This window comes from Amblyomma maculatum, unplaced genomic scaffold (assembly GCF_055883805.1).
Source record: "Amblyomma maculatum isolate TAMU_Amacu unplaced genomic scaffold, ASM5588380v1 scaffold_78, whole genome shotgun sequence".
NCBI lineage: Eukaryota > Metazoa > Arthropoda > Arachnida > Ixodida > Ixodidae > Amblyomma > Amblyomma maculatum.
In genome coordinates, this window is record NW_028146803.1 from 96,882 (window position 1) to 122,530 (window position 25,649).

A 25,649-nucleotide genomic window follows, 5' to 3' on the forward strand; every position below is an offset into this window, starting at 1 on the left:
AAACACGAACTTGGATCGAGTGGCATCACAGGGATAACGTGCTTTCAACAATGCCCGAGTGCTTTAAGTTACACTATCCCAAATGGTGAGTTGTGATTGACTGTACCGAAATCCCAGCAGAACGCCCTGCATCAGTAGAGTTACAAAATTTGATGTATTCAAATTATAAGGGAACGTATACTGCGAAACTTCTTATTGGAATTGCTCCAAGTGGCCTCGTAACATTTCTGTCTAAGGCATATGGAGGAAGGGCAACGGATACATTTATCACAGTTCATTCAGGCTTGCTTTCACTATTGGAGCCGGAAGATGTCCTGCTTTCCGACAAAAGCTTCCCTGGAGTACATGTTGATGCGGCAGAAGCAGATGTTATCCTGTTTATGCCACCATTTGCTGGTGGCGGAAACTTTACCGCAGAAGAAATGTCTGAGACCTACAACATTGCAAGTGTTCGCATACATGTAGATAGAATGATCCAGAGAGGGAAGATTTTTAACATCATCAATGCCCGGCTTCCAGTTGAGCTACATGATCACATTGATCAAATTATGCATGTGATTTGCTTCCTGGCAAAGTTGCAAAATGGCGTCTTGAAACAATATGAGTAATCCTTTCCTCTCATACAGTGATTCTATATACCACATTTTGTGTACATTTGGTGCAATACACAAGTATTTAGTATCACAGAAATGCCATTAAATATGAAAATGATCACGTTTTTGACTAGCTGATGCATTTGGAAAACAAATATCACAGTTCCTAATGGAGCACGTGTAATACTGACCAAATAAAAAAACTGCAAATTTGGTATTTCTGAAACAGCATGAATCACATCACCAAAAATGACATTGAGATATTGTTCCTAAGTAGATGCAATTTTAATTTTTTCTGAATTGTCATGCTAAGAGTATGTACAGAGATGCTAATAAACACATTTTTTGATTTTGGTTATTGATATCTGATGCCTAATCTCATTTAATCAGTAATTCGGGCAACAAGTTTGGAAAGTAGAATGTCTCAAACTTTGGCACAATGTGGCTCAAAAAGCTGTTGCAACGTGCAACGGTTAGCACCATTTGTTCCTTGGGAGTGTGGATTACAAGCTGGCACACCTGGAGACCAAGAACGTAAAGAGCTAGCTGTATCTGAGTAAAATACTGATGTTTAAGTTTGCAAATGCCATCCAATGAAGCAATCTATGCAAGGCATATACCTTCAACAAAGCGTTCTTTGCCACTTCTTTTAGAATATGGGCACTTAATCTCAAGCAGCTCCGTTAAGCAATAATCGGCTTCGATTAACCCATCAGGGCTGCACGCCAGCCACGGCTGATCTTCTTTGACTACAAAGCTTACAGTGTACACTTATTTCTTAAAATGGTACTTGTACCATTCCCAGGCAGCCGGCTCAAGCTTTACTCCGTACAGCCTTGCCTGTGTCGTGACGCGCTTTTGTGAAAGTAGTTTTTCTGCTACTTCCTCTGGAGGTCTCCTTGCTCTAAGTATTTTGTGCACAGCCGTTGAGGTTATCCGACTAGACCTGCGAAAGAAAGCCAGTAGCTGAATTATGCGTCTTACAGTGGTAAAACCATATCTTGTTTCTAGCAGTGACAACTAAAGAAAGTGTTTTGACTAATAGATGAGATAAAAGGTGCCTACCTTGCTGCATGTCACTCTTTCGTTCTTTGTGCTGTGCACTGAACCGCGCTGCATACATTAGTCTTGTAAAAATAGTCAACCGGGCCGCTAAAGTTGCTGCTGTGGTTGAAGTCGTCACAATAGAGCAGATAATATTTGGCCCAAGTGTAATCTTTGGAGGGAGTCTGAGAAAAAAATAAAAAGGTATTTTTGTCCCGCCAAGCTGCACTTGACTTTCTCGACGAAACTATACCTGCTGTGTCTCAACACTTGTTTCGCCCCTCTCCTCTCGCCTTCTTTTTGCAGCAAGCATGGTCACCATAGGGCAGTTTATGAAGCCGTACTTATCTAGCAGGTATCAACGCCACCCTGGGCTGAAGCATCTGAAAAATGTTTAGATTTGTATTAAAACAGCATTTATGGCAGGTGAAGTTCAAATTTCTTTTTTTTTCTCATGCACTAGGACAGGCATCATACATTTAGCGACACATTTTTCCATTTTAGAGCCATATTTTGCAAATATATTTAAATACCACATATCGCATTTACTTGGAAAGTGCTGACTGAATAAAATGCAAGGTCTTTTTTTTTCTGCAATAAAAATTATAGAAACGTGCACAGTAGCCCCTCAAAGCTCATGTTCTCGAAGAAGTGATATGAGCAGCAAAAATTCCAAAATTTTGCATCAAAATCGTGACGCGACTGCATCATTTCGGGTGTAATTGTGTCGATGGACGCTCGAGGCTGCGAACGGATACCGCGCAGTCCCTCTCTCACCACGATATCTCAACGAGTACGAGAGACTTTGCAACGCTCTCAAAATTAAGCGGGAAGTGCCTACACATCCGATCGAAGATAGATAGTGTGCAGTGTTGAGTGAACTCTCTGTTCGGACAGAAGAAATTTTTAAAAAATGCGCCGTGCAAACGTATATATACTTGAATGTAAACAGGGAAATAAACTTGAATTTTTAAACTCTTCGCAAGCTAGCAAAGAATCTTTTCACATTATTACGTTTGACGCCGTGTTCTTCTAATTCAGCCATAAAGTATTGCCTATGCGCATGAGGTAATTGCTTACTGTCGAGTGGTTCTCATTCTGGAAGTCCGTTCCAGTAGTTGTGCTCACTTAGTGTTACCGTATCGCAAGTAATGAGGTTACGTACCATCGTCCCGCGAACTCAGCCTTTTTCCTTTGTGGTAAATCTTTTTTGAAGGCACCCCCCATCTTCGACTGCCGCTTGCGCATGATACTGTTACCTCTGTGTCCACAGCAAATGCGAGCGCCGCAGCATGCTTGCAGCGGCCGTCCACGCCGGCTATGCAGGAACATTTTGCCCCAATGATGTTCCTTGACAAGTCCAACTGAATGCAGGCGACAATACGGCATGTAAAATCGGTTTTATGTACTACGACGGTTACCCAAAAAAAATGAAGTTGCACTTACTTCTAGGTCCACATCGTAGCTCAGCGCATTGAGCTTCGTCGGAGGGATACATTTGCAGAATATATGTGTACCCTCTGATTGGCACTTCCGTATGTCGTATACGTGGCTAGCCCCGTAAAGGCACTACCCTTTGTCCAGGTTACCAGATCTGAAAAACTCTGTGCGGTTTTTTAGGCTTTGAAACCCACACCGGAGGACAACGGGTAGCGCCATTCCGCAAGCGCCAAACGCGACCCGCTCCGCAGACTCCGCGACTCACCATTCCACTGTTATGCATTTTGCCATGGGCGGCGCTGTTCGCTGAGGAAACGCCGGCAGTGCTGAAAGAGAGTAAAAATAGGCTGTTGAAAAATTCCGCAGAGCGCAGTATGGTGATAGTAGCCGCGGGGCTAAACGACGTCCTAAATGGTGACGCTGCAGGAGTGGTGGAAAGTTTATCTAAGGGAGTTGACGATATCAGGGAGATAGCACAGCAAGCGCAGATAGTTGTCAGTACCGGAGGTGCTAGGATTGAACGGAAAGCTGGACGGGGTGACAGTTAACCAGGACGTAAGAAAGATAAGCCTGGAGAAGCGTTTCGAAGTGATTGGGGTAAACAGGGAAGTGCATAAAGCAGGTTTTGGTGCGAGCTTTTCAGCGAGATGGCATTCATTTTAACAGAATAGTGGGAGCAGAGATCGGCTGGCGCCTGGCGGGCAGGGCTCTAGCTTTTTATGGGGTCCGCGAGGACTCCGTGCACAGAGATAGAAGTGAAGCAGAAGAAAGTGTAATAACGGAGGCTGAGCCCAAAAAATGACAAGAAGGAGGTCGAGAAAGAAAAGTACAAAAAAGAAATTTCACACTAGGATCAGTTACATAAACATGCAAGGAGGTAGAAAAAGAGCGAAATGGCTAGAGATAGAACAGCAGTTGAAGGATGACAAAATAGGTGTGTACGCTCTTAGCGAGACTCATCTCAGGGATCTAGAAGATCGGCCGTTTATAGAAGGCTACGTCTGGGAAGGGTGCAACAGAACGAGAACGGAAAGAAAGGGTGGAGGGGTAGGTATGTTGATACACCAGGGAACAAATTGGCAAACAATTAAATCATCTTGTAAAGAACATATCTGGGTTTCAGGAACCATTGCCGGCATAAGGACATGACTAGGGGTAGTTTATTTAGGAACAGGACATCAATGCAGGCAAGAAAACAGGGATCTTGTTGAATGTCTCAGTGACGATATAAGCCAGTTTGGAAACGGGGCCAATATTATTCTGCTGGGGGACATGAACGGCCACATCGACGATCTGGATGGATACACGGATTGTAACGGGAAGCTAATGCTAGATTTCTGCGAGCGACACGATCTAGTTATAGTAAATAGAGAAACAAAATGTGAAGGCCAAATCACGTGGGAATTCCGCAGCAGGCCGACGACCATTGACTACTGTCTAATATCGCGGGAAATTTATAGCAAGGTCACAAAAATGAAAATAGATGAAGAAGGGGAGTGTAGTCTGGGAAGTGATCATAAACGTATTGGTCTGCAGATGGGGCCCTTGATGAAAAGAGAAATGGAACTTAGACAAAACGTAAACGCAAAATTAAACGACGATCAAATAGCGCAGATAGCAGCAGACATAGAGGAAGCAATAGAGAAAAAACCCATGGGAGTTTGGGATTATGAACAGGTAGAACTACTCATAAGGAGGAAACTTAAGGAGGTTAAAGTAGCAAACCGCTGAAATGGAAAGAGGAAGCCAAGGAGCTGGTGGAATAAGGAAATCAGGGAAGCTATTGAACAACGACGGGCTGCTTCAAGGGAACACCGAGAGGCAAAAAGCACAGGTATCTCAGGAGGAAATCGACCAAAAATGGGAATCATATCAACAAAAGAAACTTGAGGTGCAGGCCCTCGTCCAAAGAAAAATAAGGCAGTCCACCGATCACTGGATGGCTGACATACAAGCTGCCTCAAGAGGCGGAGCAAGAAAATTCTGGAACCATATAAGCTGGCTAGGGAAGAAGAATCAAAGAAATCAGGATCGGATACAAGATAACGAGGTAAATTGTTTAAAGGGAGATAACGCAGTGAACTACATTACATCAGTTATAGCCGAGTCATTTAAGATCGACGATATGGTAATCTCCGCAAATCAGGAAGCAACACAAGGTAGCAGAATACAAAGCAGCTTAGAACTGGCCAATCTAAACTGGAAAAAGGCAGAAAAAAGTATTCCTAAAAACACATATACAGGAATAGATGGAATTCCGATCAAGCTGATTAATGAACTTGGTCCAAAAAGTAAGGAAACGTTGTGAAAAGCTCTGGAAACAGTCATAACGAATAAGCAAATTCCGGACAGCTGGCGTCAGAGCAAAATGGATTTGATTTATAAAGGGAAAGGAGACAGGATGCACATAAAATCCTACAGGCCGATTACCATAACATCTGTTATGTGTACAGGTTGGCCATGCAGGCGGTGAAATTAAAGGTGCAAGCATGGGTAGAAAGTAACGAGATACTCGGAGAACTTCAGAACGGCTTTAGAAATGGTAGGTGCTTAGGTGATAGCCTGTTCGTGCTTACCCAATGCATCGAAATATCTAGAGTGGAAAATAGATCTTTGTATTTGGCCTTCCTGGACATAAACGGGGCGTACGACAACGTAAGCAGGGAACTCCTGTGGACCATATTAAAAGAAGAAGGTATCGGTTATGAGATAATAGAGTTCCTACAGGAAGTATACTGGGATAACAAAGTAGAAATTACGTGGGAAGGGATAAGAAGTACGGAAGATGTCAAAGTATACAAAGGATTAAGACAAGGCTGTCCTCTATCACTGCTGCTGTTCATGCTTTATATGATAAACCTGGCACGGAGGATACAAGACAGTAACCTAGGTTTTAACCTGTCATATAGATTAGGTGGAAAGGCGGTAGAGCAGCGCCTTCCCGGTTTGATGTATGCAGACGATATTCTGTTGCTAGCTGAGAGTCTGGGAGAATTGCAAACTCTAGTTAAGTATTGCTGAGACGAAGGGGGCGCTCTAGGCTTCAGTTTTAGCGCAGTTAAGTCGGGCCTGATGATTTTTAACGGCTCAGCTGACCAGGTTCTTAAAATACAAGGCCTTGAAATACCTAGAGTAGCAGAATATAAATATCTGGGGGTATGGGTAAACGAAGGACTGGCATACAATGGAAAGCATGAGCAATTACTTAAGGCCAAAGGGCGAACGAATGCCGGGATAATGAAGCATAGGGCATTGTGGGGATACAACAGGTATGAGGTTTTGAGGGATATTTGGAAAGGAATTATGGTGCCCGGACTTGCTTTCGGAAATGCGGTTTTGTGCCTAAAATCAGAGGTACAGTCGACATTACAAATAAATCAGAGATCCGTTGGACGATTAGCACTAGGTTCCCACGGCGAAACCACAAATGAGGCGGTACAGGGAGATATGGGCTGGGCATCTTTCGAAGTACGGGAAGCTCAGAGCAAAATATTATATGAGGAACGCCTGAGGAAATTGGACAGTAACAGATGGGCAGCTAAAGTATTTAATTACCTGTACTTGAAAAGCATTGACTCACAATGGAGGAAAAGAACTAGAAAAATAGTATGCTAGTCACAAGGACGGATAAATAAAGAGCATTAAGCAACAGGTGGAAAACACAGAAGGTAAAAATCGGATAAATTCGACGGAAAAGAAACAGAGTGTGAAATTATACCGAAAGTGGAAAATGCAGATCAGGAAGGAAGATTTATTTGATAACTCAAGAGGCAGTGCCCTACTTTTTGAAGCTAGATGTGGTAACTCCAGTGAAACAATTGACCATATTATACTCGAATGTAAAGGTATCCATCCGGAAATTGATGCAGGCGCAGTCACTGTTCCTGAAGCGGGTTTAAAGATACCAGTGATCGGGTGAATAAACCGGCGGTGGAAACTAGCAAAAAACGACTGGAAGATTGGTGGCTTAAAAGCAGAGAAGTGACATAATGTTAGTAGTGTAGAAACAAAAATTTATTAAATAGAATGATGATTTAGTTAATCATTCTAAATCAATAATTAAGATAAAGGTAGAAAAATGAGCATGACAGCTACTGCTACCACCCCGTTTCAAATGGGACGCTCCTATATTCCATCCATCCATTTATCCGGTGGCGCGCCAAGCAACGGGCGCCCGGTTCATAGGTAGCCAGAGTGACACCAGTGCGCCGCGCGCTTCCTTGCAGCCTCGTCACATGCCGCTTTATCAATCGATCCGCGCGTCACATGCGAAGTATTCCGACCCTATTCACTATCAGGTTTAGCTGGCAGCAGTTGTGGTAACCCTGCATTTTGGAGACACCATAACGTTGGGCAGTTCTAAACAAAAAGCACACACAAAAAAAAATGTCTCCGAAACGTCGGCGCCGGTCAACCGGCGTACTTCCTACAGCGCGCCGTTCATTCGTCGGACACTTGAGATGCCGTTTGGAACGCCGTCCAATCAGAGCTCGAATTTCACCGTTGTCGTTTCATGATTCATCGTAGGCCCTTTCTCGATTTTTCTTTCCTCTCTCCGATGTTGCGTTGTGTGTGCCATGTTTGCCATTTAATCTGCAATGGCGTCACGTGAATAGGCTCTAAAAGGCGGTGATGAAATAAATGGCTGCATCACTTTTGATATGGATACAGCTCAGGAGAATTCAGTCGTTGCTAAACGGCGGTACAGACAGAGAAAACTTTTTCGAACCTGAGGTGGTCGACTGGCACTTTGCTACTCAACATAGAGAGAATGAGCGTAAGAAGGCGAAGAGAGCAGCGGAGACTCAAAAAAAAAGAGAAGAACGTCTATACTCAATCTCTCTCATTGCTAAACATAGTGACCACAACAAGCTCAACCTGGGAGAGAGAGAGAGAGCGAGAGAAGAAACTTTATTTAGCCGTAAAATTATATAAAGCACAGTTACATTGCCCTAATAGATGGCCAGCAGGTCAAGCTTATTGGCGGCCTCATAGCCGCGCTTGAGGATCCGGTCTTGTATGCACGGGTCCGAGATGTGCAGCAGGGTCTTCTCTTAGTGATCTGGATGCAGGCTTTCTCATTCTGGAGGTGAGGTGGGTCCTCTTTGCATCCCCAGAGTTTATGGTTGAGGGTAACTCTCTCATTTCACAGTGTGCAGTCAGGAAAAAATTGGCTGGGAAAAATATATGAGAGAACTACCGGGTTTGGAAAGGAGCTAGTTTGTAATCTCCTCCGGGTAATTTCGTGTTTTTTACTATACTCGGGGACAACTTTCTGTGGCAGTGGAGCCAAAGCTACGGGGGCGGGGCTTTCTTAACTGTGTTACTACGCTATGTAGTTCTGAGTATCTGACCTTGGCTGCGGTTTCGGCATCGCGCACGACGTACGCTGCCAAAAACAGAAACAAAATTAAAGAGCACTGCAGACCCTCCATTGGAGTAATGCGAAAGCAAGGATGCTGCTGTTGGTTGCTTCTGGTTGCTTCTAGTTGCTTGATTCACTTCTTGTTTACCCATTTTAGTCTTTGGTACTTTCAAATTGCGCGCCAATCCCTTCCTATGCCCTTTCTCGGCTCTACTTCCGGTTTTGCAACGTCACATCCCCTACGACACATTAATTCACTTCTTGTTTACCCATTTTAGTATTTGGTAATTTCAAATTGAGCGCCAATTCCTTCCTATGCCTTTTTTCGCTCTGCTTCCGGTTGCGTGACATCCTTGACGTCACATTCATACCGCACAGCTTTCTCTCCTTCCGCTTTCACTCCCACCTTCCTTCCTTCCCTTACGGCGCGGTTAAGTGTGAGAGATACGACGTCTTTCCTTTCCTGTGAACTGGGCACGTTGTTTAGCAAGTCTTTGTTCACGCTCTTCGTTTGTCTCCATAGCTCGCCGTTGTTTCATCCGCTCATTACGGCGAGCTGCCTTAGCACTAGGCGACATCTAGTCATGCGCACCGCCGGCTCTCACGCACGGCGCGAGTCGGTCGCCGCTTTATACAGCTTTATAACGTCACAACACCTGTGGCACTCCTGGCGGAGAGAGCGGGAGTTAGGCCGCCGTTCATGCGCACCGCCGGCTCTCACGGACGGAGCGAGTTGGTCGCCCAGCTTTGAGGCGTGACGTCACACAGAGGTCACGCGAAAGGTCATTTCATGTGCACCGCCGTCGCACCGCAAAGGCTTGAAAGTATTTGCTAGTATTGATACAATAAGCCTGATACAATAATAAGGTTAATAGTTCCGTAATGGTATAACGTTCCAGAGCATCACTTGCGAAATTTCTGCAGGCACTATATTCTTGTGCGGAGCGAGGTGGTGCGTTTCGGCTCCGTAGCTTCCACCACATTGCAACAAAAAGTTGTCCCCGAGTATAAGGCGCTTGTGCGGGAGCGGAAACTTCATTCGTTCAAGGCAGAAGGGGTGGGCTGTCGTGAAATGATGTCAGGTTATCCTTGGCTGCCCCCAGAGCGGAGGTGGTCACCGCACGGCCGACTAAACCTCGGGCTGTCTGGTGAGCCGCCTCGTTTCCAGGGTTGCCAAAATTTGCCGGTACCCAAATCAATGCAAACAGACTTCTCGCTACGTATATCCTTGCATAGCCGATCTAAGCCATCGCCAATTTTTATACGCTGTTACTTCGCATAATTAAACGTATAATTTCCATTCTGAGCAGCTTCACATATAACAAATATTATTCATTTTTGTTTGATCAAACATATTGTGAGCGCGGTGCCAGAACTTTCACCTCTTTTACCTGTACATAGGCTGCATAGTCATCATTCACAGGTGTTCGGAAGATCGTCGCAAGATTCCCAGGATATTTCCCGATCCTCTCGTTATACAAGACGCCGCTCGTCTCCCCTTCGACCGCTCTCCCAATCCTTCCGTCCTAGCGCGGAAAACTAACAGAAGCAGTTTTTGGAGAGAAAGCTGCTCCCCAAACGAACCCTGGAATTCCTCCCGGACACCCGTCTAACATGCTGAAAGTACTGATCGAATTAGTCTATGTTGATGCCCTCATCGATACGGAGGCCGCTTATTCCGTCATTGATGGCAACTTGTGTTATCGTTCCCGCAAAGAGATAACTCCATACATCGGTACCCCTCTCCGCAAAGCCAGTGGTACTACCATCACATCCATAGGGCAATACACAGCGCGCGTTCTCATCGATGACCAGAGGCATCATATTGAGTTGGTGGTGATTTCGTCATGCGTTCATGAACTAATTTAGGCTGGGACGTTTTATTGTCGGCGTCTGCCCTTATTTCCTGCCGCGACCGCCTCATTCGCATTGCGAGCCCTCAGTTGTAACTCGATTCTGCGTCCTGCCCACTACGTGTTCTCGCTGCCCTTGACTACGTTTTGAGCCCTGCCCGTGAGCACCTCATCATTGTTGACCTGGATTATGCACTTGACGGCGATGGTTTAGTGATGCCAGCACCACGGTTGACCTCCGACGGCATAGCACTTACCTCCTGTCTCACCTGTTTCAACCACGGTTGCGCGGTTGTCGCGGCGCTGAACATTTGTACCCAGCCTTTATTGTTACCGAAAGGAAAAACTGTTGGCTTTCTTTTTGAAGGAGAACCTGTTCCCCTCGCCACACTTTCCTATGCTTCACCACCATCTGATGCTCTACCTCAGCGACCTTCCTCGGCACTCGCGGCAACCATCAGCACTGATCTAACTTCTGGAGAGTCGGCGGTGTGACTCGCAGTTCTTTTGAAGCACAAATATTATTTCGATGTGTGTACGTCATATTTAGGCCAAACTTGTGTCATCTCTCACTGCATAAAGACTGAGTGATCAATCATTGTTCGTCGCCGCCCATATCGCGTTTCTTTATCAGAACGCAAAATTATTGAGGATCAAGGTGCAGACATGTTCGCGCGAAGCATCATCCGGCCATCGAGCAGCCCCTGGTCCTCTCCTGTTCTTCTCGTCAGAAAAAAGGATGGTTTTGTGCTGTTCTGGGTGGATTACCAGTCCCTTACCATGATAACCCGCAGAGATGTTTACCCGCTGCCACGCATCGATGACGCACTGGACTGTCTTCAAGGAAATGAGTACTTCTCGAGTCTCGGCTTGCGCTCGGGATATAGGCAAATTCCCATGCATGAATCCGCCAAGCAAAAGACTGCATTTCCTACTCCCGATGGTCGTAATGAATTTAATGTGATGCCTTTCGGGTTGTGTAATGCTCCAGCCACCTTCGAGCTCATCATCGGCACAGTGCTTCGAGGAATGAAATGGAAACGCGCTTGTATTATCTAAACGATATCCTATTTTCGTCGGACTTCGCAACAGCACTTGCACCATCTCACAGAAGTTCTCACATGTCTGGCACGAGCCGATCTCCAGCTCAACACTAAAAAATGCCACTTCGGCAGCAAAACCATCAGAGCCCTCGGCCATGTTAGCAAGGCGGGCGTACAGCCCGATTATGACAAAATTGCAGCGGTAAATAATTTTCTTCAGCCCAAATGCCAGAAAGAACTCCATAGCTTTCTCGGGTAAGCGTCGTACTTCCGTCGCTTTATCCAAACCTTTGCTTCTATTGTGGCCACTTTGCACAACCTCCTGAAGTCTGACACGCTTTTATTATGATCCAATGATTGTGAACATGCCTTCCAATCTCTCAAGCGAGCACTCCAATTCCGGTGCTTCGACATTTTGATGAGACAGCTCCCACCACTCTTCATAATGACGCCAGTGGACAAGGCATCGGTTCCGTTCTTTTGCAACGCAACGCTACGTCTGCAGAGCAGGTTGTGGCATACACTAGCCGTTCTCTCACAGCAGCTGAGCCTAACTACTAGCATTATGAAACAAGAATGCCTTCCCGTTGCTTGATATGTCCAAACATTTGACCCTATTAGCATGGCTACCACCTCACAATCGTCACCGACCATCATGCGCTCGGTTGGCTGTCGTCGTTAAAAGCTTATCAGGTCGGCCCGGCCGCTGGGTGCTACGTTTACAAGAGTATACCTTCACAATCACGTACACATCCGGCAGTAAATACCTCGATGCTGACTCCCTCTCTCGTTTCGCGCTGTCTTCTACTCCAACCAACTTCCATGCGGCCACTACACTCTGCCCCTCACGTCAGCCTTCCGGTAATTGTCTAGATGCTGCACCCATCGACGTCTCTCAGCTGGACCTAAGTACTAACTTCTCGGCATTGAAGCAGGCTGATCCTTACTGCAGCACAATCGGCCTTTTGCGGGACGCGACTGCGCATGCGCCCAACCCCTAGCGGCGTAGTCGCGAAGCGAACTGGTGGGTTCGTGGCCGCCGCAATCGATTCCGGCGGTGGAGTAAACAAACCGGCGGCTGGCCGCGGCGCCTGCATTTCTGCGGTTGTTTTGGTGGTCGCACGACGCTCCTGACGATGCCGACAACTTGTGTAGCATTTGGTTGCGATACACAATGTTTAAATGGAAGCGGCCTCGGCTTCTTTTCTTTCCAAGTGCTTCACGAGATCGTCTTCGACGCGAATCTTGGATTAAAGCTATTCGTCGGCAGGGCTATCAAGGGCGCCCTTGGGAGTCATCGAGCGCATCAAGACTGTTCGGGAACCACTTTGTAACACGTACGAACTTGGTACTGAAGTTAAATATTTGTGCAAGCTGTAATGAAACCTTTTATTAATGAGCAGGAAAGCCTTCCATGTCAACGCTGTACCCTTATTTCTTCCCGACGATATTCAACTTTTCAAGCAACGAGGCCAAGCGGGCGAATGCAATGAGCCGTTTTCAACGTGCGACAAACCGGACAGCGAAACAAAAACAACCAGAGGAGTCAGCGACCAGCTACCACTCTCCAGAACAATGCTTGTGGGGACAAACGTGCACACGTCTAAAAACTATGGAATGTAGTAAACATTTCACTTAAAACAAAAACATGGAAGAAACGTTTCTGTCATTAACCTGCCATTATTTGAAGCTTGTTTCTAGGTGTTGAATATTGTTTCTGTTATTTTTACGAACTTGAGTGGCTGCAGGACCGTTCTCAAAGTCAGACCCTAGAGATTTTGGTGGCTGTCCCCTAGCACCACCAAGTTCGTTGCCTTTGAGAGTGTTCATTAAAATTCCATGTAGCATTGGACTATCCACATTCAGTTTCATTACTACTTGCTTGTAATGCATTGAAACTTGATGGGTTACAGTTGTTGCTGCATTATTTGATGAACATTTAGTGTGATATGCTGACTCAGAAAAGCGAGAAGGCTGTTTCAGAAACTGTTAGATATGTGGTTGCAGCATAGTTGCTGAACTTTCTTTTCTCACATATTGTCAGCACCTCCACCAGATGCCACGTGGTGGTGACCAGGGTCGATGACACAAATGAATAGTCGGTGATTGCACTGAAGAAACTCTTTATTGAGCTGACTTGCGCCCGCAAAAAACTAAGCAACTCGGCTTTGGCGATAGCAACAAACGTGCTCGTCGAACAAAGAATGCCCGTCACACTCGTCAACGCTCAATTTAAAGGCTGCTCAGAGCAATCTAGATAACGTCGAAAACTGCTGCTAGCACAACATGGAACATTGCAGAAACATACGCAAGTGGTCGGAATCTTCGAGACAGATCTCGGCGCATTTTTCGCGGCAAAGAAAATTATAACGCGTCGTATTGCGACAACGAGCATGAACAAACACGGGATACAGAATCGATACGCGTGCCAGAATCACAGCGATAAGGCCGCATGCCGGCGGCTGTTAAAAAACAACAAATACAGTTTTGAAGGTTTCGAGGCAATATGTTGCCGCTGCTTCAGCAATCAAGAAGCAGTCATAGCAGTGCATCTCAGGGTTATCAAGTCACTGTTTAAGACATTAGCATAATGTACAGAAGCATGTCATGGTTCAGTCACTTCAACTTGTCATTTTTATTTATTTGTACATTCTGCAGTCCCATAGGAACTTTGAAAAAGTGGGATGAAGTACATATGAAGTGGGATAGAAGTACACAACTATTACAGACTGCACGGTTTCTTTCATTTGCACTGCTAATTAGAGCACTGCATGGGCCATAATTATTAGCCTAGGAGGAGCCCAAAGAAATCCTTGACTACTTGCCCAGCCCTCAATGTGGGTGGGCCCAGCTGAAGCCCGAAAAAAAAATATGAGCTAAGCACATTTCACTAATTCAGATGTTCTGGTTACTTCAAATTTCAGTGAAAAAATGCCGGAATAGTAGCATGAAACTAACTCCTGGTTCTGGTTTTATTGGTCTGTTTTTTCCTTGCCTTACATCCCATTGATACGAATGTTTCGAAACATTACGTTTCGTATGTAGCCCTCGACTTTGAAACGGTGGCCCTTGCTCAACTGGCGATCGCATCGCATGCCGCACGACTGGAGGTACCACTGATTTTGTTCGTCATTGGGCTTGGCTGCATTCCTCGGGCATGACACTCAGCCATCACTTATCCCTAGATACCCACCAGGTATCAGGTGCTGCCCAGTACACGCCATCGTCGACAGAACCAAAATTATGTGCGCCAAGAAAACGTGCTCCGCAGCGGGGCTCAGCGTGCGGAGGAGCGGTCGGTGCGGTGCAGTATCACGCCAGCGATCATCTGCCGGCGATCATCTTGCGCCATGGTACTCCTCGTATCTTGAATAGCGACCGTGGGAAGACATTTCTTTCCCAAGTCCCGGCGGGAGTACTCCGCGCTGCCAACACCATCCACTAGACATCTAGTTATCATCCTCAGACCAATGGCCTCATCGAGCGCTTTCACCGTACGATGCCCGACATGATATCCATGTACGTCAGTCCTGGCCATAAGAACTGGGACACCTTTTTGACTTTCCTTACCTATGCCTATAATTCCGCCGTTCAACGCCCCACTGCCTACAGCCCTTTCTTAGTTTATGGCTGTCACCTAACAACTTTATTCAACACCACCTTCTCCTCTGCTCCTGCCCCTCCTTCTGCATCGTTGGGCGACCAGTTTTATACACGTATGGCCCATTGCCGGCAAATTGATCGCCGCAACACTGAAGTCACCCAGCAAAAACGGAAGCACCGCTATGACCAGCACCAACGCACGGCTTCCTCCTCAGACAGTGATGAAGTTCTACTCTGGACGCCAGTCCGCACTCCTGGATTGTGCGAGAAGTTTCTCCACCGCTATATCGGTCCTTACACCGTGCTCCAGCAAACATCTCCCGTGAACTGCCACGTTGTCCCACCGCATACCGCCACTGATCGGCGTCGGCGCTCAGAGTTATTCATGTTTCGCGCATGAAGCCGTAGACCCACCGACCCGCTTCAATCTAAACAGCGACCAGGGTGACCGCTTGCTTGCCAGGGGGATTTGTGTGAGCGCGGTGCCAGAACTTTCACCTCTTTCACCTGTACATATGCAGTATCGTCATCATTCACCGGTATTCGGAAGATCACGCGCAGAGTTAAAGATTCGTGATGGAATAAAGACCTTTGTTCGAGCGACAGCTCGCAATTTACTATATATTTTCCTAATTAGCATCATCAAACACTAGGTTTTCGTTCCAAGCAATCTGGTACCATTGAAACCAACTTCCAAATTCTTCATTTTAAGTTATTCTCATCATGTTGCTATTCAATTACAAGCTCTACGTTTTTAACATCATCAACCATTGGCTTTTCATTCTGAGCACTCTGACACCTTTGAATCCAGCTTTGTCCGATATTTTTGTTTCGTCACTTTTTTCGATATTTGACCATTTACACACTTTAAACTTCCTTACTTAGCAACATTGGCTTTTCATTTTGAACATTTTCAAGTCAAGTCATCTTTACGTCAACCTCGCAGAGATGTTAGGGGCGTAGCCAAAAAGCCTAACAAAGGCTTCACGAGAGGCTACGCCCCCATGAAAACCCTTGGCAACTTTGGTGCGACAGATAGCAATACAGATATATATTTGTTTGTCTTATTTTCTTTTTACAGAAACAGCAGCACGGCGAAGCAACACTTCCATATAAGGATGAAACAAGGACATACACGCAAAACAGAAGGCATTTTTATAGAAATACAGTTTCAGTCAGTTCATAAAAAGTATGGAATCTGCATAGTGTAATCAATCTATTGTGTATAACAGAAGTGGCATGTTGAAATTAATACTTTGTCGTCCGTAATTTGTTCGGGTTTGCGGAAGGATGAAATTATTTTTAGTACGCGTGTGATAATTATGAGTGTGCTCAAGCCTCTACATTTCTCTAAAGAAAAGGACTGGATTTATTGCTGCAGTCCTGTGGCGACCTAATAAGGTCTGTTTGTATTGCTGCGGGAGAGGAATTATATTCAGTTTGACATATTTGAGCCCCTATTTCCAATGTTATATGTTTTTCATTATTTTAATTTATTGCTTTATCAATAGCACACTGTAATATAATAATTCGTTCATAAGAAAGGGAAGGTGCTGTATCTGTCACACATTCTGTGGACTCCTGAACAGTACCATAAAGGAAGGGAGGGAGGTGGGGGTGAAAGCGGAACGAGAGAAAGGGGTGCCGTAGTGGAATGTTCCGGGGTGATTTCAATCACCTGGGGTTCTTTAACCTGCACTGACAACGCACAGCATATGAACGCCTCTTCGTTTCGTCTCCATCGAAGACCAAGGAAAAAACCGGCTGAAGTTGGGAGTAACGTCCACTTTGATCCTCAAATCGGGTCGTTACTCCGCGAGAGGAGCAACTTCCGCGAGAAGAGCGCCGCATGCAAATTTGGAGTATTAATGTTTAGTCCTGGCTCGAAAAAAGCTAAGGAGAGATTGAACGGGAAGACGGACTGTTCATTTGATCCCCAGATTATTCCCCGCTTCCCTTCCTGCCTCTCTCAGCGCGCGTTTTGAGTTCAGAGCACGTGTCACTGGATCGGTGGACAAGACGTGCATCTTATGTTTGCAACACTGCAAAAGACAGGGGAGCCCTGGCCTATTCATAATAATTCACACTACTATAGGTAATTGTGCTATATCGTGCCCCTCGCCCCGCGAATGGCTGGCGGCGACAGGGGAAGCACAACTGCCTTTTATTGTTCCCTGTGGAGAGAGATGCTTAGAAGCACAATTACCTATAATAGTGCCCTATTATAGTACCTATTATAGTGCACTGCCAAATGCAGGGGCCCAGGGCGCCCCTGCATTTGGCAGGGCTGTAAATATTTTGTGAGCCGAAATATAAATATACAAGAGCCGGCACAAGAAATGCGACAAGGAAGTGATTTTCACTAGAAAAACCAGTTAAGAGGCAAAAGTGGCCGATTTTGCCCATGAGCGAGCATGCCGTCGATACAGTCCCTGCCGGTAGGATTAATCACGTGGTACGAGGGGCTCCGCGTTCCGTTACGGCTATGTTATACTTCGGGAGAGCCGTGCTGCCTTGCTTGCGAAGTAGTTGCGATCGGTGCTCCTTGGCTATATTGGCGCCTCATTTTAAATAGACAGTGCCTTTCTTTGTGTCGCAGCGCCATTTTGTTTGGCGTGTTGGAAAGACAATATCCAGGCTCGGTGCTTCATAAAGGGGCAGCGACTTCAGCCTCGAACCATGTCTACTTGATTGCGGTAGATACCCTGCATGTTTACTATATTTGACGAGACCTTTTTATGGCCACGTGGTGCGTTACACTAGCTTATGAGCCGTGCATTGCTCCAAGAGGACGCTCAATCATGTGTGAAGCTTGTATCTGTGAAGTGGCTAGCGTGCACCAGTAACGTGAACCACATGTCTGTATAAAGCTTTTTTCTAGCATTCGTACAAGCATTCGTAGGCACAAGCTTCTGAAATAGAGAACGTGGATGTTTCCACTTGTGTTTCTGAGCAGCGGCATTCAGTAAACGCTGCTTGTGTGCATTTCCTAATTTATTTTCCTAATTTCACCTTGTCCTGTGTTTTTGGTATTGAATAGTATGCTACTTACAGGGGTAATCACTGTTTTGTTTGCTTTATTAATATTTAATTGTGTAATTTCTGTATTATCCACATCCCCCCACCATTTTGCTTCATAACTAACAATATAATGTACTCCTGTTCTTCCCTCGCTTCCTTTTTATTTATGTCCAGTCCCACTTCAGTCTAAATTGCCGACTAAGTCACGATGGCAATTGAAATAAATAAAAAGTTTAGAAAGTAAAGTTGAACTGCCTAATTTTACATACAGCAGTGGTAAAAGTACAGTCTATCGGAGCTAGCATGTCCACGGCGGACGTGGGTGATCAGCCTGTGGATAAAAATCGGTCTCAGAGGTTTATTAGATATTCCTTTCACATTCCTTCATATCCTTCAACAGCTAATCTTGAGGCAGTAAAATTGGCCTTCCCAAAGCTCATTTCTGAGGATAAACAGTTTATCCGGAGGGAGTAAGATTTGCACTCCCAGAGACCATTTCTGTGGACCAACAGTTAATTCGTAATAGAGTAACATGTGCTCTCCTTAGGATCATTTTCGAGGTTCAACTGTTAGCCTTTAAGGGACTAACATGTGCTCTCCTCAGGATCATTTTCATTAGGAAAGTAACGTGTGCTCTTCTTAGGACCATTTGCAAAGATCAACTGTTTGTCTTTAAGGGAATAACACTTCGACGAACAATTGTTAGTATTTAATGGACTGACATGTGTTCTCTCTAAGATTGTCTGAAACGATCAACTGCTACTCTTTAAGGAAGTAACATGTGCTCTCGTTAGGATCATTTTCAATGATCAACTGTTAGTCTTTAAGGGAGTAACATGTGGTCTCCTTAGAATCATTTTCGAGGATCAACTGTTAGTTTTAAGGGAGTAACATGTTCTCTCCTTGGTATCCTTTTCGAGGATCAACTGCTAGTCTTTAAGGGAGTAACATGTGCTCTCCTTAGGATCATTTTCATGGATCAACTGTTGGTCTCTTGGGGAGCATCTGCAAGGAGCAACCGTTCCTTCTTCTACAATTTGTCTTTTCGAGGCTAAGTGTTTATCACCTTGCATTTGGTCCCCAAAAGGGTTAATGTTTGTGGAAAACCAGTTGGTTCTCAAAAGGACTAATCTTCTACCTTTTTAGTCCTTTTTTCTTAGAGTGAAATGCAGCCATCGGCGGTCTAGATTGAACCCAAGTACTCCAGTACAGTAGCCAGCCTGCTTAACTACTGCAGCACGCTGCGAGGCTAAAACATGGCAAATTTTCAAAATTAGCATCATGAAACAGTGGCTTTTCATTTTTGGCAGCCTTGAACATTCTTTTTCCCATTTTTTCATTATTTAAATGACGTAATTTATGAATTACATGCACCTAATTTTCTCCATTAGCATCATCAGGGACTGACCTTTCATTCTGTGAATTTTGATACCTTTCAATCGCTCTTTTTATAAATTTTAACTTTTCAGGTAAGTCAAACATTTAATTTGCTACTTACTTATTCTTACACACTGATTAGCACCCATAAGTAGTGCGTTTCCTTCTGATTCTTTTTACACCTTTGAACCTCCTTATTTCATTTGATTTTTATTTGTTTAATTGCTCAATCATTTATGGCATTTTCAGTAACTCGTCATCACCTATCACCCACAACTCAATCACTATAAACAAAAATTACCAGTTTTCTTCACGTAACTCTAGTTATTTTTGACATATGGTGCCGACAACTACTTCGACGCCTGCGTCGTTTCGTTTGAACGAGCTGTATAAGCTAGCGTTCAAGAGACTGTCTGCACTAGACTCATCTGTTCAACACTGCGTCAATGCGTCCAACGTCTTACGGAGATAAACATTATTCAGACTTCGAAGTAGTTCAATTCAGTACCATAAAAGAAAGCGGTGCTGTGCAAAGTCAGATTTATACTCTTTCCTACACTCGAAATAAAAAGGTACACTTTACTGGACTCAGCCCTGAGATGTATGCTTGATAGCCGACCTGGCATGTTACTCCAGATAAATATAAAAATTTCGGACGCTCAGCTTCGCCTTAAGAGTAGATGCGATAGAATTTTTGACAATGACTTTTCATCCGTGGATTTTTCTTATACTTTTGTAGCGTTACCTATAGAGCGCACATTCAGCGAGTTTGGGGTGATGCCTCAGGAGTTTACCTCAGCGTAGAGACAGTGTACCCACAACGGGATCTCAAGCATACCTCCCCGTTCCAGTTCCCATGTGCCGCGTAGGATTCCTTATGTGCCACCCTTCTCACCACATGCTGGCAATGTATGCAAACTTACAGAGCAGCCTGTAAAACTGCATTCTTCCGAATGCGCAGCTGTACATGCGAATATTGCTCGTTTCGGCACAGCAGAGGCTTTCTGGACAGGTGTCACTTCTCTACTGGCAGTCGCAGCCGCACCAGAGTTGCTCCAAAAAGATTTCACTCTTCGCTGTTCAAATTCATTTCATTTCATTTCATTTATTAATACTGTCAGCCACCATAAGGGGCTGTAACAGGAGTGGAAAATACAAAACAAAAAATGAGCAATGTAGAAGACGATGAAAATCAATAGTCAATCAAAAATTGCCTCTGAATACACAATCCCAAATAGTTGAATAAATATAAAACTTTCAAGAGAAAACCCCACGACACCCTAAAACCGTTAATATCAACATTTTAGTCCGAAAACCTTTTGGGCATTTATTTCGTTATTCGTTTTGTAAACAATGCAACCACCATTGTAGAATAGAAAGAACGTTTTTCTCTTTTGACGAAAGACATAGTATTACAAATATTATGATCCTCAAGAAAACCTACCTGCCTTTTTTATACATATAAGATTAAATTATGGTTGCAAAAGCAATTCTTTCTTGACTACCGACTGATGTTTGCATGCCCGCTGACTTTTAAAAAAGGACGTCATCTTCTGCTTAATTTTAGTTGGCCGAGCACTCCGTGTGACATGTCCGCGCTTAGCGCCTGTTGTAATTGACATTTCAGTAGAGTTGCCAACTTCGAAAATCATTTTATGCTGATCTCTTGGCTTGCAACTTCGATCAATTCATTTTGCACACTTTACTATGCCGTCTGGATCGGCTCAAATAATTAGGATAGCGTTCGTCGTTTGTGTTCAAAACTGTTTCCTGTTTACATCTGACAATACCTAGACAACTGATAATGCGTCCTCCCTCTGTGTTTTTTGACAGAGCAGCATCAGTACGAAGAAAGCACATTCTGCACTCTCCATAAGTGGTAGTGATTTTCTCTCCTGTCCCTGATCAATTCCTTAAGGGCCACAGCCGACTCTTCTGTCTGTATATGTATTTCATATGCATTCTCCCACATCGTCACCCACCATGACCTTCTTTCTTCTCTCCTTCCCCTTCCCCAGTGCAGAGTAGCAGGCCAGATTTGAATTTTTCCGGCCAACCTCTCTGCCTTTTCCTTTCAATAAATACATCTATCTATCTATCTATCTTCAACAAAGGTAGGGTTCATTTGCCTTTCAAAGTTCCTGCACCCAGTCCGGAAACGTAGGGCCCCGCAGCGACTTCCTCCTAAACTTCTGCTCATACCTGATAGGTCTAAGTCTCCCGGACCGCATTCCTAGTAACAGCAGGCCTAATGATTGCATTAATAACGTCGCGTAAAAAAACTAAGGGGTATTGCACGTGTTGGAATATTCGCCTACTTGACATCTCAGTGACATCATGACCTCAAACCGATGCTCTCTTACAGAAATAGATACAACTTTAAAGATCTTACAATATTCTAAAGAATTGCAGGAGCAACGAAAACCGCCAATAAAGAACGAAAAGAACTGACAACAGCTAAGGCTTTCGCCTTCCGCAATATAACGCTTTTGCCTGGTAAACAGCGTAAATTCGCTACATTTAGCGAGAAAACTGCTAACGTGGTAGCACAATCCAATTTGAAGAATCGCTCACTATGAAAGAGCTTCAGACGGCACGGGCAGTTACCAGCAAGTGATTATGCCCATGATCCCGAAGGTGTTAGCTACACTGCCTCTCGCACTAGGGCCAAGGCACAGCTTCTCGCTGTTTATAACGACGCCTTTCGGTACATCCCTGGACGCTATAGGTGCGCTGCCACATATGCCCTTATGGCTCCATCACATACTTCTTATCAGCAGTCGCCCTCCCGGGTAGCGCCAATGCCTACCGCAATGATGGCGACACTCAGCCATACAACGTCATCTACATCATGTTGGTGTAGCCATACTGCTATGTAACTACGCCAGTGAATGTTGTCTTTGCTCTGCAACAATACTCTACTGCATGGTTATGCTCATCGATTAGCTGTCTCGCTGCATTAAAATTGTTAGTCATCACGCATAGCATCTTGTCGTACACTTAAGCTGGCTACACAACGACGCCTTGCGAACTACACATCGCTTTGTCCTCCAGTGGTTAGCCGCTCACTGCAGAATTTCTGACAGCGACCACACTGACGGCGCAGCGATGCATTCGTTTGTTCTCATTTCTTTCCTCGAAATAAAGGAGCTATACTTGCGGATTCTGAATCCTGGAGGTTAGAACTCTCTGTGTGGTGTGATTTCACTCTTTAGTACGGACTCCTACATGACTTCAGCCCCACTTATGACTTTCAAATTCCGCGCTATCAATATAGCGGTGATTGCAGTTGCTGGCATCAAATTGGCTTAGCCGTTTCTACAAGAGATTCTTTATTCACAAAATACATGTATCCGGCAGGCCTACTTGCTGCAAATGTGATGTGCTCCTTGACCTCGATAAAGTGGTCCGCAGCTGCCAGAGCTTTACTGCATATCGCAAAATGATACAGGCTCTCTTAAGACTCTGCTAGGACGATGTCCGGTGTTCGGAGGCCTTTTTGGGTTTTTTAGGTAACGAAGCTTTCATTATGCATGCGAAAAGTCTTTGTAATTTACATAAATGACTAAAGTTTGGTAGAAACCTTTGAAAATTTTGTCTGTGATTTCGCATATTTATATATACGCTTGAATTCAGTTCCAATTTTTTATGCAACTAAAGAGCCTCCTGTCGCAGAAATTCTAATCTCGAGTGGACGACCTTGTATTTCTGGAAAGCAAGAACAACATTCCGAAATCACTTAAAACGGCAATTTCTGCCTTGACACGCTTTGGCAGCTGTCGATGAATCCAGGCGCTTGTTTCATTTCATTTCACTCGTGCAGAGCAACCACGTGTGAGCTGGGCCTAATTTTGTCCCAACTGTGTTCTTCCGGTCTCTATGGGTGTATTTATCAGAAACGTCTAAAACATTTTCTATATAAGCGGCAAATGTCTATCTCGTATCTCGTGCCTAGGCTGCGCCTGCACATTTTGTTGAAAACAGAGCTATCGATAGCCTCCAAACGATACCTATTTCCCAAAGCTGGCGTATGTTTTCACGTTATTGACCCGATTTCACCGGCCCAGCTGCCACATGGTAGCATATGAGAGCCATTAAAAAGGTCATTTCGCATTTTGCCCTGAGACATCGATCGATCTCCAGCTGATAACACCATGATGAATCTATTTGCGATCGCTTTCGCATTGGCATCTACGCTTCCGCAATGCGCGTTTTCTGGCGACGGTAAGCATCCAGTTTTATCCAAATGCCATTTTCTTCTACCTGAATCCTTTATTCTGTGGGAAACGTGTTTCCAACGAATAAGCACCCAAGTTAGGCGTCTTGCACGGCTGCATTTTCCGAAATCTATAACACGCAGGAGATGACTTAGCACAGAGCGTGGCAAATGGTGTCAAGGGAATTCTGTATTTCCATTAAAGTATTTGTTTCAATACAACCGCTATTCCAAAATGCTCATTAACAATAAAAGGGCCACATATACTAACCTTCTGGGGCAGGAGTTGTGTACTAGAGTTTTTCTTATAAACCATGAAACAAACGACACATGCATTCAATTAACGTGCTACTTAAAGCTTGTCATTGGCACGTCCACGATATTGTCTAAGGAAAATATGGCGTAGGCGCGACGCATTCACTCAATAATAAAAGCTTCGCACTTCCTTTTCAGCGTGTGCTGCTAGGCACACTCATTGTAAAGCATATTAGGAGGTCGACATTCTCGAGTAGATTTTAGAGATATCTGTACGGGTTGCGAGCGGCTGAATAATTCTTGTGATTAAGAAAATGCTAAGCATATGAAAAGACAGTTACTCCATTCTAAGCAGAGTCGACTAAAACAATCACTAGTTCATTTCCTACTTGATCAGATATTCAAAGCCGCATTCAAAAAAGATTGCAATATAAGCATGGCATGGCGAACGATATTTAAAATCCCGAATCCGCACATCGGTTATCAACTGAGGTTGTGGATTCGCAAAACAATTTGCCTCAGGCTACCCGTGTGCGAGATATGATTTCGATTAACCAGCAACAGGGTATATTTTTGCAACATGAGTTTTTCTTTACCACATTTTATGGCTCGGATTCTGACGTAGAAGGTTGCCCCTTATAGTGTCATCAGTTCAGTTCAGTCATTCAGTCGTGTCCGACTGTTCGTGACCCTATGGACCATATCACGCCACGCTTTCCGGTCTCTCACTATCTTCCTAACGTCGCATAACTTCATCTGCAGCGCCTCGAGGATGCCATCTAACCATCGCGTTCGCTGCCTACCCCTTCTCCGGTGAACCGCAATCTTTCCCAACATCAAATATTTCTCCGGCGACTCCTCTCTTCTCATCAGATAACCAAAGTAGCTGAGCTTTAACTTTAGAATTTGACACTTCAGTGAGCAGTCAGGGTTTATGGTCGACGATATCGACTGATCTGATCTTCTAGCAGTCCAAGGAACTCTCAAGAGTCTCCGCCGGCACCACAATTCAAATGCGTCAATTCTTCGACCGTCAGCCTTCTTCACAGTCAAACTCTCGCATCCATACATCACAACTGGAAAGACCATAGCACGAGTTATACGGATCTTGTTTGGCAGACTAATGTCTCTGTTCTTTACTGGGCGGTCAAGGCTAACCATGGCTCTCTTTCCCAGAAGCAGGCGTCTCCTAATTTCACGGCTGCAGTCTCCTTCCGGGGTAATCTTGGAGCCCAAGAAAAGAAAATCTGTCACAGAGTCATAGAAGCTAGCAAATGTAGAAAAGGATGAGTGTGCTGCTTTACAAAGACAGTGAGCTCATGAAAGTGCAAGACAAAACAGCTTTCGCTTTATCTAATGTGGCAAAAAAAACCCTGAAGCACATCATTGTTGCTGTCCACTGCACATAGGCTTAGCAAGAAGCGTAAGCAAGGCAAACGGAGCTCTCACTCTTTATTTAGGGTTTGAAGAGTTAAACCTCCATATATGGATTTTCCTCACAACACCACCAAAGCAATACTGAGGAAACAAAAGGTCGCTAACAACTGAAAGTTGGTCGATAGATGCAGCGTAAATTTGCATAGTAGCCTAAATACTAGTGTTACATAGCCTCTGATACATAAATTTTATTCTAGCAAATTCCCATGCCTAATTAGCAGGCGCACTTAATATTCAGCGAAGAGAAATCACCGCGTCCTCACGGTTGATACCATATCCAGCATTATATACGTACCGTTTTGTGGAATAGAGTTTGACTAAATTTTTTTCTAATTTATGCGTATATGAAGGTACGCCAGGGCGTTTCTCAGGTTTGTCATTACTATAAAATCTATTCAAAGC